Source organism: Onychostoma macrolepis, chromosome 03 (assembly GCF_012432095.1).
Source record: "Onychostoma macrolepis isolate SWU-2019 chromosome 03, ASM1243209v1, whole genome shotgun sequence".
Taxonomy (NCBI): Eukaryota; Metazoa; Chordata; class Actinopteri; order Cypriniformes; family Cyprinidae; genus Onychostoma; species Onychostoma macrolepis.
This window is the reverse complement of record NC_081157.1, coordinates 42282005-42288065: the sequence shown is the minus strand read 5'-3', so window position 1 is coordinate 42288065 and position 6061 is coordinate 42282005. Positions and strand designations below refer to the sequence as shown.

General features: G+C 37.4%; 1 long non-coding RNA gene across 1 annotated transcript; it reads left to right on the top strand.

Moving 5' to 3' along the window:
* The first annotated feature begins 2228 nt into the window (after positions 1-2228).
* Positions 2229-5195, top strand: LOC131537726 (uncharacterized). The gene is made up of 3 exons (XR_009270368.1): positions 2229-2969; positions 4398-4489; positions 4601-5195. It is a non-coding gene; the product is annotated as an uncharacterized LOC131537726 (long non-coding RNA).
* Positions 5196-6061: the final 866 nt, after the last annotated feature.

Below are 6061 nucleotides of genomic sequence, written 5' to 3'. Positions count from 1 at the left end.
AAGTGCAGTGTTGACAGAACCAGGCTAATGTGGTCATACTTCCTGGTTCTAGTAAGAACTCTAGCTGCTGCATTTTGAACCATCTGTAGTTTGTTTATTAAGCGTGCAGAACAACCACCCAATAAAGCATTACAATAATCTAACCTTGAGGTCATAAACACATGAATTAACATTTCTGCATTTGACATTGAGAGCATAGGTCTCAATTTAGATATATTTTTAAGATGAAAAAATGCAGTTTTACAAATGCTAGAAACGTGGCTGTCAAAGGAAAGATTGCTATCAAATATAGCACAACTAGGTTCCTGACTGATGACGAAGAATTGACAGGGCAGCCATCAAGTATTAGAGAGTGTTCTAGGTTATTACATACAGAGGTTTTAGGTCCGATAATTAACACTTCTGTTCTTTTAGAATTTAGCAGTAAGAAATTACTGAAAAGAAATATAGAGCTGAGTATAATCAGCATAAAAGTGAAAGCTAACACCGTGTTTCCTGATGATATTTCCCAAGGGTAACATGTAAAGCGTGAAAATTAACGGCACTAGTACTGAGCCTTGAGGTACTCCATACTGCACTTGTGATCGATATGATACCTCTTCATTCACTGCTACGAATTGATGGCGTCAGATAAGTACGATTTGGACAATGCTAATGCACTTCCACTAATGTCAACAAAGTTTTCTAGTCTATTCAAAAGAATGTTGTGATCGATAGTGTTGAACGCAGCGCTAAGATCCAGTAACACTAATAGAGAGATACAATCACAATCAGATGATAAGAGCAGGTAATTTGTAACTCTAATGAGAGCAGTCTCAGTGCTATGAAACGGTCTAAATCCTGACTGGAAATCCTCACAGATATCATTTTTCTCTAAGAAGGAATATAATTGTGAGGATACTACCTTTTCTAGTATCTTTGACAGAAAAGGGAGATTCGAGATCGGTCTGTAATTAACTAGATCTTTGGGGTCAAGTTGTGATTTTTTTAATGAGAGTCATTAGGATATGTCACCAAAACCTTCAAATTGGCTGTTATTAAGCCAATGAAGAATTAATACTAGGCAAAAGAGGATCTATGACTTCTGAAAGCACATCTTTTAGTAGTTTAGATGGAATAGGGTCTAACATACATGTTGTAAGGAGCCGTCTGCTCTGCTTTCTATAACTCTCATGAAATAATGTCATAACGATCGATCTGCACAGTGCAAACAGCCAAAACCTGGATATTTTCGACAATATAGAAATCCTGGCAAGGGTGCGTCCCGTAAAAATGGCCCCTATGGTTACCCTAAATCTTTGGGTAAAACAGTTATTATGCATCTGAAATGGATGCAGTCACCACATAACTAATGTAAATATTGTCAAAAATGTACAGTAGTCAAAGGGATTTCAAATCTATGGATTTATTAAATACAAAATAGAATACATTCAATTCAGGTTAATACAGCTACATATAGCCAAAAATTTAAATACACAAAAGTACAAAAAAACAACAACAAACAAAAACAAAAGAAAGCAAACAAAGCAATGTAAGATTATAGGACTTCGTCATGTGAAAGTTGATGTGTGCAAAAGTCTTATCTGTAGTACATCAATGTCCAAACACTGTCCATAGCTGAAGTTGGCTGATATCAAATGAATAATCCAAACTCTTGTAATGAAAACACGCCACAGCTCTCAAACACCAGACTTTTCCTAACCAGGAACAGTCAAAAATAGTCCAGACTGGTCTCGCGTCGAAAAGAACTTTAAATCCATATTCAAACTGGACCATGATGTGGTAACCTCACCAATAAAGAGTCCTTCTAAAATGCATACAAGTACACTGTCTTAAACTCTTATCATCAATCCAAACATACATACATGTAACATCTCTGCAAAAAACATCAGCAATGTACACTTTTAAATGGAAAAAGAAAAAAACAGGAACAGGAACTCCTTTAGACTGGGCTTGAAATGACACATTTCCCAACCAGGACACAGCACAATGTGCTGAGCAGGTGAGCCATGCTGGCTACTGCTGCTTGTTATTGCCAACTCCCTCTACCACATGGCTTTACTTAAGGAAACCTAAAACACCCTAGCACCCCTAGTGGTAAGGAAGAAAACCTTCTCACAGTGTGTAACATGGGGTTTTGGGTTTTGTTTCACGTTCATGTTTTCATTTCTTTTATTTTGGAGTTTAGTCATGGTCCCTGTTGTGTCATGCTTCCCTTGCCCTCATGTATTCCTGCTATTGGTTCCTTTGTTCATTGTGTCATGTTCTGATTGGTTATTCTCCTGTCATGTGGTTTTCAGTTCTGATTGCTCATTGGTTGGTTCTTGTCATGTGACCCTTAGTGTTTGCTATAAGTAGCCATCATGTTGCCATTGTCTCTCTTCATGTATTGATGTTGTAACCTGCTGTTGGTGAGTCTAGTTTGTTTTATGCCAAGTCAAATCTGTTCATCTCAGGTTTGTGCCAAGTCTGTTGAAGTCAAGTCAAGTCTGTTCAAGTCAAGTCTCTGTTTGGATTATGTTTGTGAATAAACTGCATGAATTGCGTGAATAAACTGCATTAACATGGGTTCTTCACTACACTCACCTCCAGTGGACTGAATGTTACACAGAGAGCCTGTGATGAGCCCAAAGCTGTGGGCCTCGCCTGGGCAAGCCCACACTGGGCCTGTTTAGGTTTGGTGTGGGCTGGCCCTAGCCCACTGTGCCCGCAAAAAGCCAGCATGGGTCTCGCAAGGACATGTTTGTAGGGTACGGCAGAAGCTGAAGTTGAACTTTTCAAGTGCCAAGACGGGCTTCTGCAAATCAGCCTTATGCAAATACACTAGCGCAGATGCTAGCCAATTGCGTTCATGCAACACCGGAAAAGTAATGTGATTGGCTGTTGCCACTTTGATGGTCGATGTCAGCACCAAGCTTCAGACATACCCTCCGTCAAGTGTAGATGCCGACTCCCCATGTGAATGTATGGTAAGTTCTCTTACACGTCTTATAGTGCTTAAACAGTTAAATACACACAAGGTTATGTCACAAACATGCAATGTTCTCACAAACACAGTCGGTTATGCCCGTGAATGTAAACAGTTGGGAAAGAAAACGCATGTGTATATTAGATCTGTGTGACAGCAGCCAAATCACGTTATTTGTCACATCTTTTACCTTTATTCTACACCGCTTTTCCATTCTTCTAAAAATGGTCTGTTGACTTCCTGGTTCTTCCCTCAGAAGTTCACAATGGGCTCAGATTGATTAGTTGGCTCAGTGAATTCGCTAACCACCTAGTGCACGTTGTCCAGAAGTGTAACGCCTCTAACGGGTGGTTGCATGCACTTCCAGTGTATCGTCAACAATGACCTTCTCAATTTGAGCCAGAGTCAGACTCGGAGAATCTGCATTTCTCATCCACCATTGGTTTTAAAGCAACCTGAATCTATTTGTGTCAGCTGTATGACTCAGTGATGTGTTTTTCTGATGTTTTTTCTTCCAAATGGATTTGTATTGATTTGAACTTTGCCATTATCATCAACATTTGTTTATGTTTGTCTGTATGTGGTGATATACACGCCTTTTAAGATTAACATTTAACCACTGCATGTCACATAGCACTGGACTCGCAATCCATATAAACGTAGGACGAGTCAGCAAGGGGTTGTCAATGTCAATGGCCTGGTTCTCAATATAAAGGAGCTTCTGTTCTAACTGGTATTCCATCACAATTGCCTTTGAATCAATCATTTTCCTACTGCTTGTTGAATCACTAAATATAAAAATCTGCAGGGATAAGGGGAATGTGGTAACCTACAACAAAAGGTACAAGTTCATTCTCAGGAAGACCTTTTTTTTTTTTTTCTTGAAATTCTCACAATGATTTTCAAAATACCTGCGGAAAATCAATACAGAAATGTCCTTCCTATTAACATAGTACATTGCACCATATTTTTATGCCAAATCATCAATTGCATTCTGTTTTATTTTATTTTATTTTTTTAATCTGACACAATTTGATTTGTAAAACAGCTTTGCTGATTCAGACAAGCAACATGATTGTGAGTGTGATATGGCTTTAACACAATAGCTTAATAAAGAAGTTAATGATTTGGCAACAGTTGCTTTGTCTGTTTTGTCCCACCAATGAAAATAGTTCAAAACAAAGCCAAAAATTGTTGCATATCTGTAGTGGTAGTAGTGAACCGTTACGGCTCAAATAGGTTGAGTGAAAATCGAATCAGTTCTAAATGATCTAGTGACTCATAAAGAGAGTCTTTTGTCACCAGCTACTGGTGTAACTAGCCTAGAAAACCTTTGAAGTATTAAGTATTTAGAGGGCAATAAATTGTGCTTTACCATAATTGAATTCAGGAGAAAACTTTGACCTTTTTCAAACCTTTTATGTTGCAGTGATTAAGTGACATCTGAGGCAGTGATTAAGTGACATCTGAGGCAGTTGTGGTGTTCTAATGGTTAAATACCGGAACTGGTACTCCAAACAGGTAGTAGGTTTATTTCTGGACATGGGCACAAATATGGCTTGCGTCAACATTTTCACAGCTTTCAGCTGTTCAACACATCTTGCTGACAGCTTTTCCATTCACACCTCACAGATGGACTCCAAACTGTATATCCCAGAAAGTGGACAGAAATTTTTAACAAGACTAACTGTGGTGAAACAGAAGAGAAATGGACCAGAACCTATGTGTGGACATTTTAAGCACATAAGCAGCCAGGATAAATGAACTGAGAAAAATGTATTGGGAGCCAGCGCTGGACTAAGTTAGCATCTCTGGCATTGCTCCAGATCCTCATTAGACATGGAGAACTGAGTTTGAGCAAACTGTGGTATTTCACTAAAGGTTTAAGGATAAGTTGTCTCTTTCATTTAATCTTTAGGGGAGGTTTGTATGATTTTTTTCATAACACAGTCCTTTGTGCAGTTAATTGGAATATGGCATCACTACACGTGAGTCTTTCGCTCTTTCTGTATTTTGGTTTGGCATTTTTGAGCTTTCTCGACTTGTCGTTTTAAGTTTATACAACAAAAATTTGAGAATCTCCCACAAAAATAAGTTGAGCGAACTCAAACATCTGCTGAAGCTGGTAAAACCATTTTTTTTTAAGTATGCTCTAAAAATAAGTGGTTCAAAATGGTTCATTTATTTGTGAATCAGACTGGCCACAATGTTATTGTGTGCAACTTGTGACAACTCAATAAAAATTTTATTTGCCATTATTTCATAGTCATCATTCTTAAATATTTACTTTCATGTCATTTATGCTGTATTTGACTTTGCTTGTTTCCTAATTTACAATTCCCTCTGACACATAGTGGATTATATAAATACAATGAAGAAGAAGAAAAAAAATTTAGAAACAATTTTTCACTTAGAAATTGCTAGTTAATTTCACAATTAATTCTTAAGAAATGGGGAGTAACACAATGAATTAAACATGAAATTTTGAAGTAGAAAGGCTGAAAATGTATCGTCTTGTAAAACATACTCCAATAATCTTTGTTTTCAAGATCATCTTTTTAAAATACTTTTTTATTTACAGTGTTTTACATATACTTTTTACAGTGTGGTAAGCATTGTTTGTAGCACACCTCATCAAAAATATAAGCATTCAATGTCATGTTGTATTATGATACGCTACACTGTTACTCTTGCAACAGTATTTTTGGCTGCCTGACTAAAATAAAATTGTTTGATTTTCACATATTAAATATTTCTTTACATCAAATCCATCTCATGATGTTTCTGATCTCTTAATGTCCTTAACTTGATATAAAAGGATTCTGTAGACACTTGTATTTGTTGTAACTATTCAGCTGGTTGAGGTAATTTGAGTTTGAGACCCTAAAAGTATAGTTACGCACCTGACACCTGAAGATCTTAAGGAACATTTATGCATAACTCAAGTCTTGTCCTTTAGTCAAGGGCAAGGCAGACTTCCAAAAGGCGTACAGGTTAGTCATGAATCTGCTCCTTAAAACTTTTCCAATTTGGCATCCCAGCAGCTGCTATTAAGAATCTGATCTTATGAGCAACCTGGGGTGCCTGTAATGC